Source organism: Rhipicephalus microplus, chromosome 5, assembly GCF_043290135.1.
Source record: "Rhipicephalus microplus isolate Deutch F79 chromosome 5, USDA_Rmic, whole genome shotgun sequence".
Classification (NCBI taxonomy): domain Eukaryota; kingdom Metazoa; phylum Arthropoda; class Arachnida; order Ixodida; family Ixodidae; genus Rhipicephalus; species Rhipicephalus microplus.
Window position 1 is genome coordinate 155,255,331 of NC_134704.1, and position 22,494 is coordinate 155,277,824.

The 22,494-nt window shown below is 48.2% G+C and overlaps 1 protein-coding gene across 1 annotated transcript in view; it reads right to left on the reverse strand.

The window, feature by feature from the left end:
* Positions 1–21,334, reverse strand: part of LOC119182165 (luciferin 4-monooxygenase) — a 168,863-nt gene extending 147,529 nt beyond the window's left edge. The window contains exon 1 of the mRNA XM_075896095.1: positions 21,251–21,334. The gene's annotated coding sequence lies outside the window, so the exon portion shown is untranslated. The remainder of the gene's footprint in view (positions 1–21,250) is intronic.
* Positions 21,335–22,494: the final 1,160 nt, after the last annotated feature.

The window sequence follows — 22,494 nt, forward strand, 5'->3', positions numbered from 1 at the left end:
ATATATATATATATATATATATATATATATATATATATATATATATATATATATTTATATATATATATATATATATATATATGGGTAAGAAGTGTATACCTAAGGGCTCGTTTTTCCGTGTTTTAACACAATATTATTGAGATATAACAGACAGTAATGCCAAGGAATGTACTGGGGAAGTTATTAGAACCAATGGAATGTAAATAAGAAGAAAAAAAGTGGATATATATATATATATATATATATATATATATATATATATATATATATATTGTAGAGGAGCATACGCACCAACGCGTATGCGCCTTCGGAAGACAACGAAAAGCCCGTGCTCTGCTTGCGCGAGAGTTTTGTGCCGCCTTTGCCAGACTTGCCGTACGCCCACTTTCCGTTGCGACCTCGTTGCGGCTGCTCTGCTCGAATAAACGTCATCACATTTGGTGGAGGTGCTGAGATCCCCGAGCAGACCTGGAGCTCCGCTCTCGCAAGTTTCCTGAAAGACTACCGCCAAGCATGACTGACGCAGTCGCCAACCAGCCTGTTCCAGCACAGCCAGCACCATTGGCTGCCCCGTCTATCTGCCCCGGCGCTACTCGCCAGCGGGATCCACCAATATTCAGCGGAAGTGGTGAGCAAGACGTCGAAGACTGGCTCTCCTTGTACGAACGCGTAAGCGCCAGCAACAATTGGGACGACGACTCTAAACTCACCTACGTTATCTTTTATTTGGCAGACGTAGCTAAGCTTTGGTTTACCAACCGTGAAACCGCCATCGCCAACTGGTCCTCCTTTATGACCTTCGTAACAGAAGCGTTCGGCCGAGCAGAGGTCCGCAAGCTCCGCGCTGACCAGCGTCTGCGCCACAGAGCCCAGCAGCCCGGCGAAACGTTTACGAGTTACATTGAGGATGTGCTCGACCTCTGCAGGCGTATTAATCCATCTATGCCCGCAGAAGAAAAAATTCGGCAAATTCTCAAGGGCATTGAGGATGGCGCATTCCAGATGTTGCTAGCGAAAAGCCCGACCTCCATGGCAATCCTCGTAAGCCTGTGCCAGAGCTTCGATGAATTACGCCGTCAGCGTTCCATTGCCCGACAGAGTGTCTCACCACCAGATTCGATCTCGGCTGTCGCACTCGCAAATGCCAACGTTCGCCAAGAAAGTCTGTCTAACCAGATCAAAGACTTCATCAGGGAGGAAGTCGCCTGACAGCACTCCCTGCTGCCGCATAGCGACGCGCCCACCGCAAGTCTGCCTTCGACACTGCAGCAGGCCATACGCACTGAAATTTGCGATGTCATACCTACAGTGCAGGCCCCTTACGCATGCACTTCAATAGAATCTAATCTCTCAGCTGTCAGCTACGCACCACCTGCACCATCTTCACCTCTTAGCTACGCAGCTGTGGTTGCGCAGCCCCCACCGCATCCAGTATCCTTATCGGCTCCACCTCCTCCGGCAGCGCCTCCGGTTTACAGGCCCTCTCCTCGCTTTGTCCGTCCATCTAATGAGTGGCGCACCCATGACAACCGTCCTATCTGCTTCGCGTGTGGCTTCCCTGGCCACATTGCACGCTACTGCCGCCGCCGTCCCACACCTGCTTACGCCTCCTTTGGAACTCCTACCTATGCGTCGCAGCAGGCCACCACGTCTGCATACGAACAGAGGCACCCTGACTCGGATCGTCGCCAATCAACTTCTCGTTTCCCATCTCCTCGTCGCCGATCACCATCTCCTATGTGTCGTAGACTACCTCCTGAGGAGGGAAACTAATCAGTGCAGTTCCAGAGGCAAGAACTGCAACTTCTGCGCAATCATCAAAGCCTCCATTTTCGCCGCAAAATGTTGTTGATGTCAATGTTGAGGGAGTCGCCACACAAGCGTTAATTGATACTGGGGCCACCGTTTCTGTGATGAACGCAAAACTTTGTAGCAAACTGAAGAAAGTGACCACATCTCTCTGTGGCATCGTGCTGTCCACGGCTAGCGCGCAACGCATTCAGCTCACGGCTGTGTGTACGGCGCGCGTCGTCATCAAAGACGTTTTGTACATCGTCCAATTTTTTGTACTACCATCTTGCTCTCATGATCTCATCCTGGGTTGGGATTTCTTATCAGGTCACGACGCTATCATCGACTGTTGCCGTGCGGAAGTGTCCCTAGTGCCAAGTTGTGAATTTCCATCGCCCGACCATTCACCACTGCGCTGCAAACTCATCGCTGACGACGACATCACCTTGCCTCCGGAAGCTTTAGTCCCTATTAGCCCTTCATGTGTGGCGCAACCTGACGCCACGGTGGTGTTTACGCCATCCCCTGTTTTTACTGAACGCAAGGGCATCGTGCTCCCATTTGCCGTTCTTACGATTGCGTCTGGTTTAACCGTAATGCTTGTGACTTTCAGTGGGCTTGGCAGCACCTTCTTCGGACGGACGCTCATGCATTTCTGCTTTTTCGTCCAGATTGCCCTGTTGCGGCCGGATGCCGCCGTGGGATTTGCAGATATTGCCTCACCGCAAGACAGTACCATCGCGCATGCACAGGGACAAGGCCTCGATGGAACATCATCATGGGAAGCTACGCCTCAGGTGTTGTGTCGACGCCATGACGTTCGCAGTGTGACGTCAGTGGACACTGACCAGCTAGGCTATAAAACCAAGGTCCATCTTCAGCGGCCTTTCAGTGGGCTTGGCAGCACCTTCTTCGGACTGACGCTCATGCATTTCTGCTTTTTCGTCCAGATTGTCCTGTTGCGGGAAGATGCCGCCGTGGGATTTGCAGATATTGCCTCACCGCAAGACAGTACCATCGCGCATGCGCAGGGACAAAGCCTCGATGAAACATCATCATGGGAAGCTACGCCTCAGGTGTTGTGTCGACGCCATGACGTTCGCAGTGTGACGTCAGCGGACACTGACCAGCTAGGCTATAAAACCAAGGTCCATCTTCAGCGGCCTTTCAGTGGGCTTGGCAGCACCTTCTTTGGACGGACGCTCATGCATTTCTGCTTTTTCGTCCAGATTGCCCTGTTGCGGCCGGATGCCGCCGTGGGATTTGCAGATATTGCCTCACCGCAAGACAGTACCATCGCGCATGCACAGGGACAAGGCCTCGATGGAACATCATCATGGGAAGCTACGCCTCAGGTGTTGTGTCGACGCCATGACGTTCGCAGTGTGACGTCAGTGGACACTGACCAGCTAGGCTATAAAACCAAGGTCCATCTTCAGCGGCCTTTCAGTGGGCTTGGCAGCACCTTCTTCGGACGGACGCTCATGCATTTCTGCTTTTTCGTCCAGATTGCCCTGTTGCGGGCGGATGCCGCTGTGGGATTTGCAGATATTGCCTCACCGCAAGACAGTACCATCGCGCATGCGCAGGGACAAAGCCTCGATGGAACATCATCATGGGAAGCTACGCCTCAGGTGTTGTGTCGACGCCATGACGTTCGCAGTGTGACGTCAGCGGACACTGACCAGCTAGGCTATAAAACCAAGGTCCATCTTCAGTGGGCTTGGCAGCACCTTCTTCGGACGGATGCTCATGCATTTCTGCTTTTTCGTCCAGGTTGGTGACAAATATCCTGTCTATCAGTCTATTCGTGACGATTCTCTTACTTTGATAGTGCTGCCAAGCCCACAATGTTTGTTTCGCTGTGTGACTGTTTGATTGTCATTAGACTGCTCTTGTTAGCATCGGGAGACGTGGAGCTGAACCCAGGTCCGTCTTCGGAATCAGAATCCGTGGCTACTGTAAACAGTCAGCTTCTTAGAAAAATCTTAAAAGAGCAAACGAAAACCAATAAGACGCTCACCATGCTTTCTGCCAACCTGAAACAAGTGGAAAAAACGATAGGTGGTGTTCAAGAAAGGATAGCGTCGATTGAAAAACAGCTTGAACGGCTACAAAAATGCGAGGAAAAGCTGGTTTAGCACGAAGCAGCGTGCAAGGGGACGAGGGAACTAGTGAACGAGCTTACGATTAAAGTTGATGACCTTGAAAACCGAAGTCGAAGAAACAACTTGATGATTTATGGTTTAAGTGAAGAATCAAAAGAAGATAACAAATCTCTGCAAGACAGGGTTCAACAACAAGTATTTAAGGACTTACTCGGCGTCGAAGTGAATTCGATAGAGCGCATCCACAGAGTAGGTTTTAAACGTGCTGGGAAACACCGACCAATTATGTTAAGGCTATTTGATTACTCTGAGAAAACTACAATTATGTCGGCTTGTTTCAAGCTAAAAGGAACACAGATTTCCATATCTGAAGATTTCTCCAAGAGAGTTCGCGACTTACGCCGCAGGTTGTGGCATTCGGCAGCAGTGGAAAAAACCAATGGAGCAAAGGTTTCACTCTTGTTTGATAAACTGAAAGTAGACGATAAAGTTTATATCTGGGACGAGCTTTCAAACCAACGCCTGGAAGTTACACGACGTGATGCGCAGGCCCGGCGGAATTCTGGTCATTCTGCAACAACCCGAGTGAACACGAGAAGCAGCAGTAAAAAATGACAGCCTGTGAGCAAAGTTCTCAGAGCTGTTTCACTGAATGCGCGTAGTGTTGTTAACAAAGCCAATTCCCTTGAAGACGTTATCTCCTGTTACCAGCCACACGTCTTAGTAATCACTGAGACATGGCTACATGCAGATGTGCAAGATTCGGAAGTCATACTGTCTTCTTACAAGCTTATTCGTAAAGATAGGGAGTCACGCGGAAAGGAGTAGCAATCGCTATTGAAAATAACGTCGCATTTACTGTTTTGGATGGCATCAACAACCACGAAAGCGTGTGGTGCAGAATTAAATTTCTTGATAAAAGAATACTTTTAGGGGGCGTGTATCGACCACCGAGTTCTTCGCCCGAATACTTAGAAGCCATTCAAGACTACCTTGCAGATGATACAAATTCTCGATCCCGGATTATAATAACAGGAGATTTCAACCTACCGGGTATAAACTGGGCTGATTTTTCTTATGATGGCAAAGAATCTCGAAGTGCAGATATACTGATTACGACCGCATTCAACTTCTGCTTACAACAACTAGTTTCTGAGGCTACTAGGGTTGACAGTTCATCATCATCCCTCCTTGATTTGGCACTGGTTAGCAGCTCGTTCCAAGGTTGTTCAGCCAATGTAGAAGAAGGAATATCTGATCACAAGTTGCTTGCTGTGTCATGTCCTGTTTCGGGAACACGTTCATTTACTAGACCGCCGGATACTTTCGTGAGAGATTACACTCATGCGGATTATAACGCTATTTTAGAATATTTGGAATCGCGCTTTGATTGTTTTAGCCAAGGTTATAATGTCAATGAAATGTGGTCAAATTTTAGAGAAATTGTTCTCTTTTGCGAGCAAAGATATGTGCCGTTAAAAAAGAAACAAGTTATGAGGGAATATCCGTGGTTCACGAGAGAAATGATTCATTTGAAACGCAAAATTAAGCGTCAGCGCAAGCGTCAGAACACGAGTGATTTTTCAAGCCTTACTTCTAAGCTGCGAGAACTAACGCGATTGGCAAAGGAAAGATTTTTTTCAGATACTCTACCGTCATTCATGAAGAATGAACCCCAAAAATTCTGGCGCTATTTGTCAAAAGATAAACGAGGCATTTCAGAGATCAGGGTCGAGGGAGAAAGTATCTTTGACGCGACTACCATTGCCAACAAATTTAATGTCTTTTTCCAGTCCGTTTTTACACGGACAGCCACGCATGCTCCGTTGCGGTCATATGACTCTGATAGCCTCATGCCAGAAGTGGAAATCACTGAGGATGGATTCCTTTGCCTTTTACACAAACTAGATGTAAAGAAATCACCTGGTCCGGACGGACTATCTAATACTTTTTTGAGTAGATATGCTGTTTGGGTGGCAAGATATTTACATCGCATTTACACTGCATCGTTAGACGCTGCAGTTATTCCTGATGACTGGCGCTCGGCAAAAATAATTCCGGTACATAAATCGAGCTCCACTTTGGAAGTTAACAACTACAGGCCTGTTTCCTTAACTAGTACTTGCTGTAAATTATTTGAGCACATTATATTTAAGGCCATGATCACTTACTTAGAAAATAACAAACTACTGTATGCCCAGCAGCATGGATTTAGGTCTGGTTTGTCGACCGTCACCCAAATGGCTGAAATAACTGATGATTTAATTAGAACGCTTAATTTGAAAGGTCAAACCGATGCCATATTTTTTTATTTTTCTAAGGCCTTTGACTTCGTACCCCATCAGAGTTTAATAACAAAATTATTAGCTATAGGCATTGAGCAGAAGGTTGTAGCATGAATCGCGAGCTACTTGAGTAACAGGAGACAGTGTGTTACCGTAAATGGCTGTCTGTCGAAAGAGTTGGCAGTGCATTCGGGAGTTCCGCAGGGCTCAGTCCTCGGACCTCTTTTTTTTTGGTTTATAATAATGATATTTATTTCTGTGTCGAGCCACAGATCCAGATTAAACTATTTGCGGACGACTGCGTAGTGTACACATCCATAAATAACCAAGAAGACCAAATTAAACTTAATGATGCCTTGTGCTCAGTTAACGACTGGTGTATAAGGTGGGGACTAAAAATAAATCGTTCAAAAACAAATTCCGTTACGTTTACCAACAAAACGTTACCCCTTCATTTCACATATTTCATAGGAAATGCTGCAATCACGAGAGCTGATCGGGTTAAATATCTGGGAGTTACACTTACCAGTAACCTCAGTTGGGAAACGCACGTTGAAAATGTGTGTTCGGGTGCACTGAAGAAATTATCCTTTTTGAAAAGAAAACTGCGTAACACTCCTCCCACGTTAAAACTAAAAGCGTATAAAGCCCTCGTGCGACCAAAATTGGAGTATGCCGACATTACTTGGAGCCCTTGGCAACAATATTTGATTAAGAAAATAGAAAGGGTCCAAAATTTAGCTCTGCGCTTTATATATTCTGCTTACTCCCGACAACATAGTTTAACTAATCTACGTAACAGGGCAAGCCTACAAATACTAGAACAGCGCAGGATAATATACAGATTAAAATTCGTCTACCAACTTGATCACGGGGACTTTAAATTATCACGGGAACGATACCTTAAGCAGCCTTCTAAACTTTCAGCTAGGACAAATCACAACAAAACGTTTAGGAAGCCATCTAGCCACATTAATGCCCACAAGTTCGCTCTCTTTCCTCGCGCAATTTTTCATTGGAACGCATTACCTGCGGAAGTAGTGAATGCTGCCTCGACGGCTTCATTCACTCAACAGATAGAAAAGATTAATTTCACCATATAAATGATGTATGCAGAAAATAGTGTCATTTGAGTTCAAATCATCCGGCTACAAATGTTGAAAATATTTTTAGTTGAGCGCAGTTCTGTTGAACAGCGAGAAAATATATTTGACTTTTCTGTACTTGATAGTTATGTATTCTTTCATTTATGCCCTGTACTCCAGTGTATTACTAGTTATTGCTTGAATGTATTGTTGGTATCCCACTCCTGCACGGGCCCGGGTAGGGCCTGCAGTATCTGTAAATAAAAAATGAAAAAATGCTGGTTACCAACCACTGCAACTACCTCATTGGCTTGCTTCGTGGTGAAACGTTAGGATATGTGCAACTTGTCGACCATATCAATGATATTATTCTTCCCGACGAAACGCCATGTCACATTGCCGCAATCAATCAAGCGTCTGAGCCATCAAGCTCGCCAGCCTTCGACAATGCTATTGACTCAGACCTTCCCCCCTCGCATCGCAGCCAACTTGTTGCTCTCCTTAACAAGTTTCGCTCTTCTTTCGACTTTCAGAAACCTGCTTTGGGCCGCACTACGACTGTCACTCATACTATTGACACCGGCTCACATTCGCCTCTGCGACAGCGTCCTTAGCGCGTTTCTGCCGAAGAGCGCCGCGTCATTATGGAGCAAGTAGATGACATGCTTAAACGTGGAGTCATAAAGCCTTCTCAAAGCGCTTGGTCGTCACCCGTGGTTCTGGTAAAGAAAAAAGGTGGCACCGTTCGATTTTGCGTGGACTATCGCCGCTTAAACAAGATTACAAAGAAAGACGTCTACCCGCTACCACGAATAGACGATGTTCTTGACTGTTTACAAGGCGCCGAGTACTTCACATCCTTGGATCTGCGTTCTGGGTATCGGCAGGTGCCAATGGCTGAATGTGATTGCCCTAGAACAGCCTTTGTAACGCCGGATGGCCTATATGAGTTCAAATTCATGACAGTTGGGCTCTGCAACGCGTCTGCGACGTTTGAGCGCATGATAGATACCATATTGCGGGCCCACAAGTGGAAAACTTGCTTGTGTTACCTAGATGACATCGTAGTCTTTTCAGCTGATTTCCCGACACATCTTCGTCATCTCCACGAGATTCTGACGTGTCTAGCTTCTGCAGGCCTACAACGTAACACCAAGAAGTGCCACTTCGCAGCCCGAAAACTAACCATCTTGGGACACGTCATCACAAGAGACGGTGTTCTTCCGGACCCCGATAAGCTTCGAGCTGTCGCTGACTTCCCAATGCCCACATAACTGAAAGCCCTAAGAAGTTTCGTTGGCCTTTGCTCTTACTTTCGTCGCTTCGTGCGCAACTTCGCGTCCATCATTGCACCTCTCACTAGTCTGCTTTCCAACAGCAAAGGTATATCTGCATGGTCACCTGCATGTGACGACGCATTTTACCAGCTGCGCCGCCTGCTGACCTCGCCACCTATTCTTCGCCGCTACGACCCCACTGCTGCCACAGAAGTTCACACTGATGCAAGTGGCGTTGGTCTTGGCGCAGTTTTGGCACAACGGAAAGGCACCCAAACCGAATACGTAGTCGCTTATGCATGTCGCGCTCTTAAGAAGGCTGAATTGAATTACTCCGTGACAGAGAAGGAGTGTTTGGCCATAATCTGGGCGCTTACGAAGTTTCACCCATACCTTTACGGCCGTCCTTTCGACGTGGTCACAGAACACCACGCTCTATGTTGGCTGTCCACCTTGAAAGACCCGTCCGGACGTCTGGGGCGTTGGGCACTTCGATTGCAGGAATACGACATCCGTGTCGTATATCGTTCCGGTCGCAAGCATGCGGACGCGATGCACTTTCCCGATCACCATTAACACCAGATTTGGCTTCTCTGTCACCCCCTTTTACCACCTTGTCACCACTCGACACCACTGGCATGCTTTCGGAGCAGCGTAAATACCCATACCTTGCCTTGTTAGTCGACTACCTTACCGATCCGTCTGCTGTCCCTTCCACGAGAGCGCTACGCCGGCAAGCAGCCCACTTTTCTGTGCGAGACAACATTCTGTACCACCGCAACTACATGCCTGGTGGTCGGAAGTGGCTCCTTGCTGTCCCCACTCATATGCGCTCTGACATCTGCATGAATTTCCATGCAGATCCCCAAAGTGCTCACGCAGGTGTCCTGAAAACCTACGAAAGGCTGCGCCAACGTTATTACTGGCGATAAATGTATCGCTTTGTGCAGAAATACGTTCAGTCTTGCACCACTTGCCAACAGAACAAGACACCTCCGCGGCACCTTACTGGCATGTTACAGCCGCTCCCGTGCCCGGCTCGCCCATTCGACCGCGTGGGTATAGACCTCTATGGCCCCCTCCCATATAGTAGCTCTGGAAACCGGTGGACTATTGTCGGAGTCGATCATCTGACACGCTACGCTGAGACTGCAGCTCTACCGGCAGCCACCGCCCACGAAGTTGCACTCTTCATTCTCCGCAGCTTCATTCTACGCCATGGTGCTCCGCGGGAATTACTCAGTGATAGGGGTCGAGTGTTCCTGTCGGAGGTCATCCAAGCTATCCTCGCTGAATGCAACATTATCCACCGGAAATCTACCGCATACCATCCACAGACAAATGGTCTTACTGAGCGGTTCAACCGCACACTTGGCGACATGCTGAGGATGTACACCTCCTCCGACCACACTAACTGGGACGCTGTATTGCCCTTTGTTACCTTCGCTTATAACACCGCGACGCAAGCGACTACCGGTTTTTCCCCCTTCTTTCAATTGTACGGCCGCGAACCTTCCCACCCACTCGACACTATACTACCGTACCGCCCTGACGCATCTGAGTGCTCCCCGCTTTCGGAAGTCGCCAGATACGCTGAAGACTGCCGTCAGTTGGCTCGGTCTCTGACAAGTGAGGCTCAAGGTCTACAAAAGACTCGACATGACGACGCTCACCGCATAGCTCCTACATTTCGTACTGGCTCCCTTGTGTGGCTTTGGGTGCCCCCGCACGTTCCTGGCCTGTCTTCTAAACTTCTGGCCCGGTACCATGGTCCGTACGGTGTCATTGACGCGACCTCCCCGGTGAATTACGTCATCGAGCCATTAACAGAATTACCAGATTTGCGCCGTCGAGGACGCGAGACCGTCCACGTCGATCGTCTCAAGCCCTACTACGACCCCCTCATTGTGCCTACTCCCTGAGTGGCCAGGATGGCTACCCTTCACCCCGGGGGTATTGTAGTGGATCATACGCACCAACGCGTATGCGCCTTCGGAAGAAAACGAAAAGCCCGTGCTCTGCTTGCGCGAGAGTTTTGAGCCGAATTTGCCAGACTTGCCGTACGCCCACTTTCCGTTGCGACCTCGTTGCGACTTCTCTGCTCGAATAAACGTCATCACAATATATATATATATATATATATATATATATATATATATATATATATATATATATATATATATATATATATATATATATATTGATACAAAACAGCCGCTAAACACGGCTGCATGAAAGGAGGACGAAGTGGGTTTTGCCGTTGGATGCTGGTCTGGCGCCATCTTACTCGTCGAGTTCTGTGCACTGTAAATGGATCATTAAATAAGTTACTCGTAACATTATTGGTGGAGGTGGACGACCCCTGTACCTCGATGGAGACGCGCAGCGGTCGCACCATCGGCGAGCTTTCGACTGCTTCGACTGCTGGTACTTCCTGTACGCCACCCTAGTCAGTCCAAGCCACCACCTACGTCACACTCCCGCACCTCCGGGATCCCGGCACTTTATCCGGTGATGGTACGATCGATCTCGACACTTGGCTGAAGCGGTACGAGCGCGTCAGTGCAACTCACCGCTGGGATCCCACGCTCATGCTCGCCAACGTGCTTTTCTACCTGGACGGCACTCCCCGAACATGGTTTGAAAGCCACGAAGCCGACATAACCAGCCGGGATCTCTTCAAAGAAAAGATACGTGACCTGTTTGGCGATTCATCTGGTCGTCAGCTCGCGGCGAAGAAGACTCTTGCCACACGGGCCCAGTCTTTTACCGAATCGTACGTCTCCTACATTCTTGACGTTTTGGCCCTTTGTTCCAAGGCCGACCAGTCCATGTCCGAAGACGAAAAGGTTAACCACGTCTTGAAAGGCGTTGCCGACGATGCTTTCAACCTGCTGGTTTTTAACAACACCTCGAGCATCGACAGCATCCTTAAACAATGCCGACGTCTCGAACAAGCTAAAGCCCGCCGTGTAGCCCAAAACATCGTGCGCCTTCCGAACACAGCGGCCACCTCTTCGTGTGACGACGTCTTCCACCAGGCCCCTCCATGTGGCAACCTCACACGCATCATTCGTCTAGAGGTCGAGGCAGCACAACCGGTAGCCACGCCACTACCGACGCCTACGCCTTCCCCGACCACGATTTCTTTGATACGAGCCGTCGTTCGTCAAAAGCTATCGAATGTCGGCCTACATTCTGTACCTGCCGTATACTCTGCTGCGCCTTCTTTTCGTCCCCCTTCTGCTCCTCGCATACAACGCAATCCGTCCGAATGGCGTACCCTTGATGACAGGCCCATATGTTTCAACTGTCGACGCGTTCGTCAAATCGCACGTCACTGCCGCAGCCGCTGGGCTCCACCGTCCCATAATGCAACACAGTATTACACCACTTCTGCTCGCGAATCGTTTCCATCACTTTCTCCATCAACGCCGACCACATTTTCCGCTCCTAGAACACCTCTCAGCAGACCTCGCTACGACCGGTCACCGTCCCCTGCTCGTCGTCAGTCCCGGTTGCCCTTACAACGCCGTGATGCCTCCCCGACCTATTTGCAGCATCCCCGACCGGAAAACTAGGCCGTGCAGCTTCTGGAGGTGGAGCTGCGTTGACGACCTTCGTAAGAAATCCTCGATAAACGTTAACAACGAACCGGAACCTTTTGGACGTTACTGTCGACAATGTTCGTGTCAGTGCGTTGATAGATACTGGCGCGCATGTGTCCATTATGAGTGCTAACCTTCGCCGCCGACTTAGAAAAGTTGTCATGCCCGCCCTCAACCGAGCTGTACGAGTCGCCGATGGAGGAACTGTCGCAATTCTTGGCATGTGCTCGGCGCGAGTGTCTATTGGGGAGAGAAGCACTGTCGTTCTTTTCGCCGTTATTGAACATTGTCCTCATGAACTCATTCTCGGTATGGATTTTCTAGCCACGCACTCTGCCCTCATAGACTGTTCAGCTGGCTCTCTCCATCTCGATTTACCCCCCTTTTCCGACCCGTCTAGCCCACCGCAAACCAGCCTCTGCTGCATTGATTTCACGCGTCTCCCTCCTAACTCCGTCACACATGTCGACTTATCCTCGACGCCACCAGTACCTGATGGTGATTACATGGTGGCCCCGATTCCTGCAGTGATGCTTACGCATGGGGTTGCTGTGCCGCATATGATTCTGACGATTAAGAGAAACCGCACCTTCCTTCCACAGGTCAACTTTTCACTCACCACCCAAGTTCTGCCACAGGGTATCTCCCTGGCCAAAATTACTGCTCTCCAAGATGACCATGTCGAGTCCTTCAGAGTTGACGATTGCTGCAGCTCAGTCAGTGGTTCCACTCCATCACGTTCTTGGGGTGCCGACATTGAGCGAATGGTGTCATCGGACCTCACGTCTGAGCAAGCTTCAGAGCTTTGCCACGTTCTTGAGGGCTATCGTAGCATTTTCGACTTTGCCAGCAACTCTTTGGGCCAAACGACCATTGTCACCCATCGCATAAATACCGGCCATGCAACCCCCATTCACCGACGCCCCTACCGTGTGTCGGCGTCGGAGCGTGCAATATTACAACATGAAGTCGGTAAAATGCTTGCGAAAAACATTATCGAGCCTTCATGCAGCCCCTGGGCTTCTCCAGTAGTCCTTGTGAAAAAAAAAAAGATGGAACATGGCGCTTTTGTGTCGATTACCGTCACCTTAACAAAATTACCAAAAAAGACGTTTATCCTTTACCTCGCATCGACGACGACCTCGACTGCCTGTACGGTGCCACCTATTTTTCAACTATTGACCTTCGGTCAGGGTACTGGCAGATAGCCGTCGACGAGATGGACCGCGAAAAGACCGCATTCATCACTCCTGATGGTCTTTATCAGTTTAAGGTGATGCCCTGTGGACTCTGCAATGCTCCAGCCACATTTGAAAGAATGATGGACTCATTGCTCCAAGGATTGAAATGGTCCACCTGCTTGTGTTACCTTGACGATGTTATTGTCTTTTCGCCCACATTCGACTCGCATCTTGATCGTTTGTCAGCTATTTTGGACGTTTTTCGTCGAGCCGGACTCCAGCTTAACGCCTCCAAGTGCCACTTCGCTCGTCGCCAAATTTCCGTGCTTGGTCACCTTGTCGATGCCCATGGCGTGCGTCCAGACCCAGAGAAAATTCGTGCAGTCACGAACTTTCCCGTTCCGAGGACCACAAAGGATGTCCGCAGTTTTGTGGGGTTGTGCTCGTATTTCAGACGCTTTGTTAAGGCCTTTGCGACCATTGCACGCCCACTCACAGACTTCTTGAAGAAAGACGCCTTGTTTACCTGGGGCCATGATCAAGCGTCATCGTTTTCGCAACTTACGACACTGCTTACAACACCACCAATCTTGGCTCACTTTGATCCATTAGCCCCAACCGAGGTTCACACGGACGCCAGTGGACACGGCATAGGAGCTGTGCTATTGCAGCAACAACGCGGACACGACCGTGTTATAGCCTACGCAAGTCGACTACTATCTCCAGCCGAGCGCAACTATTCCATCACGGAGCGCGAGTACCTCGCCCTTGTATGGGCAGCCGCCAAGTTTCGCCCATACCTGTACGGGCGCTCATTCCGTGTTGTCACGGATCATCACGCGCTCTGCTGGCTAGCCTCCCTGAAGGACCCCACGGGACGTCTCGCTCGTTGGGCTCTACGCCTTCAAGAGTACACGTTCTCTGTAATGTACAAAACATGGCGATTACATCAGGATGCGGATTGTTTATCCCGCTACCTTGTTGACGAAGCAACCGATACCGACGCTATCACGGACATTTTTTCCGTGTCGCAGCTGTTAAACATCAGCAAAGAGCAACGTCGGGATGCTTCTTTACGAGCCATCATTGACAAACTGGAGTCAACGCCACGCGACCCGTCCCTACGAATGTTTTTGGTGAAATACGGGATCCTATATTGCCGAAACCTTGATTCCTTCGGATCAGACTGACTTCCTGTCATCCCAGCGCACCTGCGTTCCTCTGTCCTGCATCAACTCCATGACGCTCCCATAACCGGCCATTTGGGCGTTTCTCGCACGTACGATCGAGTACGACGTCGGTTTTTTTGGCCTGGACTTGCCCGCTCTGTTCGACGCTATGTCGCCGCTTGTGAGCCCTGTCAGCGTCACAAAACGCCATCTGCCCTCCCAGCCGGCTACCTTCAGCCGACCGACGTTCCCAACGAGCCTTTCTTTCGAGTTGGTCTCGACCTGTTGGGCCCTTTTCCACTCTCCACAGCCGGAAATAAATGGATTGCTGTTGCCACGGACTACGCGACGCGGTACGCAATCACACGAGCACTCCCGACCAGCTGCGCTACCGACGTTGCGGACTTTCTGCTGTACGACATAATATTAGTGCACGGTGCTCCCCGTCAACTTCTCATCAACCGTGGCCGCACGTTCTTATCAGCTGTCGTTCATGAAATCCTGAGGTCTTGTCATACCAAGCACAAATTTACTACGTCGTACCATCCCCAGTCAAATGGCCTCACGGAGCGCCTTAACAGGACCCTAACCGATATGCTTGCCAAATACGTTGCGCCAGACCACCACGATTGGGACATTCATTTGCCGTATGTGACGTTCGCCTACAACTCATCTCGTCACAACACTGCCGGATATTCGCCCTTCTATCTACTATATGGCCGGGACCCAACTCTACCTTTAGACACGTTACTACCTGCGGCCACTGAATATGCTGGTGAAGCCATTGCCCGCGCCGACCACGCGTGCCAAGTCGCCCGTAACCGTCTACAGGCTTCACAGGCGCGCCAACAACAGCTCTACAATTCTCACCATAGGGACGTGCACTTTTCTCCGGGTTCTCTCGTGCTCCTCTGGTCACCTACTCGGCGTGTGGGACTGTCGAAAAAACTGTTGTCGCCCTACACTGGACCATTCCGTATCGTTCGCCAAGTGACAGACGTCACGTACGAGATTGTTCCAACTGATCCAACAAAGTCATCGTCAGCTCCGAGCGACATTGTTCACGTGTCTCGGCTAAAGCCCTATTACCCCCCTTCGACATCATCTGCGTAAATTCAGCACCGGGACAGTGCTTCTACCGCCGGAGGTTATGATACAAAACAGCCGCTAAACACGGCTGCATGAAAGAGGAGGACGAAGTGGGTTTTGCCGTTGGATGCTGGTCTGGCGCCATCTTACTCGTCGAGTTCTGTGCGCTGTAAATAGATAATTAAATAAGTTACTCGTAACATTATATATATATATATATATATATATATATATATATATATATATATATATGAATATATATTTGCAGCAGTTTTCTTTCTAAAAGAGATAAAAGTACTCTTCAGGGAAGTTTGAAGTGAAAGTAAAGAATTATCCCCTTTTGAGCGAACTGCACTTTGAAACAGGACTTGCCTTCCATTTCAATACACTAACGAACAGCACTAAGCAATGCGTCATCAAGAGCATAGTGAAAAAGTTTCACTACGTCAAGAGAAAGAAGGCCCTATTGCGCAGAAGAAATGACTGATTTCCTCCGAACTTACCACACAGAAAGCATCACGAATGGTAAGTGGCCTTAAGCCTATTAAAGAAACTTCCGTCTTATTGTTTCCATGTGCCACGCTCACTCACAATTGCTCTGTGGTATGGCTGTTTAATGGCAACTATTCTTGAATAATGCTGTCAAAGTACCACGCCCACTCATATCTATGCTCTTAGCCAGGTAATTATGTATGCTCTGTGGCAGGTTAGTTTCCTCACACATCCTCAAAAGTGTCTTGTTGGCTTTTGGCGCCTTAAGTTAACACCTTAAGTTAGGTTAATAAAATGTCTGCTCAGCTTTTTTCTAAAAACAAGGCTATCAGACTGTTTAAAAGTTACCTTTGACATCAGTTTGTTATAAACACATTTCAGGTTCTTTGAAGCAGGCAGTGAGCCTGTTCAAAGAGCTCATATGTTGGTCCCCGGAAACAGAACACCAAGTCGAGACAATTTAGCATATTTCCTTTTAGTGTACCAGTGAACTCCAAATGTATACGCCCAACTCGAGCCACAGCCAAAAGTTCATATAACAACTATAATATACTTGCAGTTAAGGCACCAGAAGCACGACACAAACATGTAAACTTAGCAGCTCAAATCACAATACTTCTCACATGAATATGGCAAACAATGAAACGCAGTGATTCAAATGTGCTCATACATGAACACTAAGGTAAATTCCAGAATAATTAAAGCACGCTGACTACGGCAAAATATGTGCATGTTCTCAACATCACCAGTGAGACAGTGAGATAGCACAAAGGGTGCTCTTGGCGCCCGGCTCGTCGCCACTTGCACGCTAATGCACTCATCTTTTCTGTGGGCTTTGCCCCTCGGTGGGTAGACCTACTATATGCGCGCGCTTATTCCGCGGTAGGGGTGAGATATATGTCTCGGGCTTTCACCGGTAAGATTGTGTTTCGGTTAGACTGTTCTCAAAGGTCACTTCGCCGACTAGAAAGTCCCCATCTGCGAAAGACGCACGCTGTTCAAACCACCTCATAAAGCGTGGTTCAAACAGAGTGAAGTGAGAAATTTCAAAGTTGTTAGTTTCTCTGTTAACCTGTACATACGTTTCGCGCGTCCTTTACACTTGAGCAAAGTGTTCATTATTGAGCTGGGAACTTTGTTAGATCGCACTCGTCCTGCGTGTGTTGTTTTCGTGCGTCCTTTGTGCTTTAGAAAGGCACTTCGAGTTTCGATTTGATCGCCCTTTTTCATGTGAAATCCCAACTCGTTGCAATCGCATGCATTGCTTCTCACTTACATCCCAGCTGTGACTATTATACAAAAAGTTTCAAAAGACGATAGTCTTTTTTGGGATACTTAAACGCAAAAAAATTTAGTCTGTCTGTCACTCGATTGTCTGTGTGTCACCCGAAACGGCGAAAGTTCAACCACTGCCGCTGCGCCCACCAATATTGCTCCGGTTTCTGCGTTCATACTAGTGCGCATTATATTTGAAAAACAAATATTGCGCATTTCTGAGGCACAACATCAAACGTCATGTACTGTGCCATGTTTCGTAACACTATAAAAAAGTTGACCCCGTATCTGCATGTAATCTGCAAATGTCGTCGAAAGATGATAGTCTTGCGTGGGCAGATAGTGAACAAGACATTTATTTGATGTTCTGCGCAAGAAAATTGGTGAACGGTATTCTGGAGGCGCTGCGTTAGAGTGCCTCGAGCGTGCAGCGGAGGCGAATGAGCGCATCAAGTCACGTCACACGTTAGACATAAGCGCCATCTGGCAGTTTTCTTAGAAAACGAAGCGCGTGGCTCTGAGACGGGTGCGCGCCCATCTCAGAGGTTATAAGGTGTAGAACGCAAGACAACAGGTAGGTGCCACCACCGTTTTGTTTTAGCAAAGCGTTGGAAACACTCGCCTTTCCGTGCAAGTGTTTCCGTGCAAGTGTTTCCGTGCAAGCCGTTCCGTGCAAGTGCAGCGTGATAAGCGCTACGGTCCTTAAAATTACTTATGTATGCCTTTTGTAGTAAGAGACGCACATGCAGAATATGTACGTATTGTTATGGTGCCCCAGACAAGCGCAATAATTGCTTTTTAATTGACAAATACGCAAGCATGAACGCTCAACCTTGAGCAACATAGGTGGGTGCGGCGGATGGCGTCAGCCGTTGAAGTACCCGATGCCGTTCAGAGTGGACAAACAGGCAAATGAACAGACAGTCAGACAGACAGACAAACCAAACGTTTTGCGTTGAAGGTCCCCAAAAAAGACTATTGTCTTTAAAACACGCCACAGAATGTAAAGGCCGTCACGTTTATTAGGCTGTGTGGACAATGCAACGTTATGCACGATAAGGTGGGCGTTTCTTACGCTTTGCTACGACGATACGGTAGTGGCACCTACCCGTGGCCTGGCATCTGGCATTCCACAAATGAGGCCTCCGAGATGATGTGCGCACGCCGGGTGCTCGCTACGTCGGAGGCCATTTTCGGTTTTCAAGATTACTGCCAGAGGGCGCTCCTATAGTAGGCAGCGCCTCCAAATTGTCCAGAATTTCATTCGCCAATTTTCTCGCAAAGAAGATCAAATAAACGCTTCGTTCAGTCTCTCTACGCAGAACACTATCGTATTTTGATGACATTGCAGTGAAACAAACCGATGCGGGTTCATGTTTTCGATAATAACTTAACGACTGCCACAAGTGCTCTGCTTGCGGTTCTCTGTTTCCATGCCACAATACCATACCTAGGCCAGTATATGTTCTGGGCCTGTCCATTTAATTTATTCTGTCTTTCGTAAACAGCTTCTTATAAATGATTTCTGACATACCCATATTAATGAACTGTTTGCGTCATTGCTGCTATTCACATCTACAATGCATGTGAGTTAACTGTTCCGTGTTTTAGATGCGGAGCATCTAATACTCGAGGTTTGTAGTGCGGCGCCGTCCGCAAGCTTCCTCCTCCTTCTTTCACAATCTGTGTCCCTTCCTCCTCTACACACCGCGTGCGCTCCTCCTCTTCACGAACATTCGCTAGCTGTATAATGTAGCGCGCATGCGCCGTCACGCTTCGAGAACATCGGCAGCTGACGCGCGCGCATGCGCCGTCGCGCTTCGAGAACATCGGCAGCTGACGCGCGCGCATGCGCCGTTGCGCTTCTCCCCCTTCTCAAACATTCGACAACTGACAGTGCATGCGCCGTCGCGCTGTATATACACTCAAGGTCGGTGCTCGCTCGCTCAGTTGCCGCTCGTCGGTTGGTTTGTACGGTGCGTCGACCTCGGAGGTCGCAATGATCGACGTCCCTTCGACCAGCGCCGGCCAAAGTGTTGGTGGAACCGCAACCAAGTCGTCCTCCGAAGACAAGGCAGCACGGAGAAGAGCTCGCGACGCCGAACGTAAACGTCGGCATCGAGCGGAAGATGCTCAACTTAGAGAACGTGAAGCCGCTGAGAGACGTCAGCGTCGAGCAGCAGCACCGGATTCGGCCGCTTTGAAACGTAAGCGTCGACAAGAGGACCCGGACTTTCGAAAACGGGATACGTGTCGTACGTGTTCACTCATTTAACACCCCTCCTACAACCACGTTAACCAATTTAGCCATCGACCCAAGTAAGTCGCACTTTAACACCCCGTTAACCAATTATATGCTCCGCATCCTCCTCAGTGTTCCCCCGAGGGAAGCTGCGGGCAATTTTTTTGATGTTGAGGACAGAGGTAAATAATGTGGAGTTACCCACAGTAGAAAATAACAAAAGTTTTGCTTACAATTTAGTCAAACATCCTAATTGAACTTGGAACATAAAATAAAAATTTTAGTGGGAATTTGAAAGTCTCTAGGAAAAATGATTCGAGAATTATAATGCGAAATAGTGTTTTCCTTTTCTTTTTCAAGAGCTATACCGAATGCTTTTTAGTGTGATATTCTAAAGGCACTAAGCGCTTTCTTGACAAAACTTAACATGGCAATTGAGTTCCCATCATCCCTTGTTTGTATAGCTTTTAAAAGCAGTGTCTCTGTCCTTTTGATACAAAGTGTTTCACGTCACTGAGACCAAATACTTACAAAGAAGTATTTCACTTGACCAGAATAAAACAAATGGCATGCTTTATCATCAGGTAGCTTTTGTAGCATTCTTATAGAGCGTTTCGTTCAGTAACTAATATAAGTATTGCTAGATTTATGAAATTCACTGTAAGGTTAAGTGCATTTAGTTATGTTACTGAGGACATTTCCAACCGACGACTCCAAATTTTAGTCGTAATCTATACATGCCGTGTAGTGACTTCCCAGCGTTTATTGGGAGCCGGAAAAATATGACCACGTTACTCCCTTCTTGCACTAGCTTACTTAAGGGCTTTCAAAGGTGCTTCGGGGGACAGTCGTCGAATGGAGTGGGGCGGAACTAGATCGGGGTGAAGAACTGTTCTGACAGCCGCACACAAGCCAAAGCCATCGTTCGTGAGAAGCGATAAGCCGATCATGTGGTCGGTAGCACCGGTTGTTTCGCACGAAGAACGTTTCAGAACAATGTAATATTACTGCCCTTGAGTGCACTCGCGTATTTCATATTTAGCGTTTTTTAAAGCCAAAGAACATTGACAACGCAGCGTGTGCGTCACCAAAAAAATTCCTTGATTTTATATGCGCTCTACAACTACACGAAGCTTACATGGTTCCTAACCGAGTCTTAAAAAGGTTGCATAATTCGCTTAGGAGAACTGACTAAGTCACGCTGTGAAAGTCCCCTTCATAAGCTGCCAAAGATCTGATCCAGAGTTGCAGTAAATTGCACTGCTCTTGGTGATAGGAGACTCACTAAGAAAGTTGGCTGCCATATTCTATTCCGGTCGAGGAAGCACAGAAGCCGAAGCGGCACTGCAGGGCTTTGTGAGCTGAAGGGCAATGTTGCCGTTGTCAGAGCCATCAGTATAGACCTGTTTCGGCGGCTAGGTCATCTCTCATCGTCGCACATAAGTCGGAAGAAAAAAAGTGCAACTCACTCAGGCTCACTAAAAACATATCTTGCGCTTTGGACTCACTCAGACTCAAATTAACCAAAGTTTTCCTGAGCCGGACGCACTCTCATTCAAACTCACAAAAATTTTTCCTCAACCGGACTCACTTGCACTCCAACTCACCAAGATGTTACACACCCAAAGTCACTCTGACACATACTCACGGCGAGATCTTAGTTTGAGTTAGTTCCAGTGAGTCGACTCATCAGTGAGTTCCACGAGCTATGTTCTCGCAGCCGCCTTCTAAGCGATGCTATTTTTGATGTGCTGCCTTTGAGCACAGCCCTGCAGGTAAAAGTAAACACAGAGGGGCGCTCACCATCCTGGAAGGAAGGAGGGGGGGAAGGGAGTGTCAGCGCATTCAGGGCAGGTTCGTCAACAACAAGACTGTCGTATATGTTGATTCTCTTGCCTACCTGCGTGCTTCGGACAGCAGAAAGCCAATAGAGCAGAGGATCGGTGCTGAGTGCACAATGGAGGCACTCCGTATGACACAGGGCGCGCAGGTCCGCTATAAGAGGCGCAGGCCAAGTGCGAGTTATCGCGACGGTCTCAGCCAAAATAGTATCGCGAGTGATGCCATGTCACATTACGACTGCTCACCGATGAATCCGGTAGATCGCTTGCCTCTGTGGCCTCAAGGGTGCAGAAAGAAAGCACATAGTGCACCATGCAAAGGGTCATGGACTCGTATTGGGTGCAAATGAAGACTAGACACCATCTGCTGCCGCGGGGGAGATTGAGGGAGATCTCGTTTGAGATTGGCAGTCTCTCTAAATAAACAAAATAAATAAAAGGTTATTGCTCCTAAAAGTTGTTGTCTTGCTTCGTAAAACATTAGAATATGTTGCTATACCATTCATTGTTTCACCCTTTTGGTGAAACTGTGTTTTTTTTAATGCGAAGCGCTTCTTAGCAAACTTCGGCGACTTTGGGCGTATCAATCTATCTATCTAGCCGCCTACGACTTTTAGCTCTCCTGGCCGTTTGGATAATGATATCGATACCAAACTTGGTGTCGCATAACACGACTATATAGCGAGCAAATTTTACTAGTCATAACATAAAAAGTATATGTATGTCATGAATGTTACAATTTACAATTCATGGTCTTGCTGCTCTTGCGGTGGTTTCCTTCCTATGACATGTTTCAAAACTGCTATGGTATGACATGACTGCATGGCGAACACAAGTGACCAACCCTAACATGATAATCATGACATGCGTGTCATGTAACAACATGACTACATGTCACGCTCATGATGCGCTCTCGGCCATTTCGCTAGCGTAACATGTACCTAAATTTAGTATTACGGTACGTGAATGGATGATGAAGGTAGCTGACTGGTGCAAACATGATAAACATCAGATGCGTGTCATGTAACAACATGACTACAAGCTACACTCA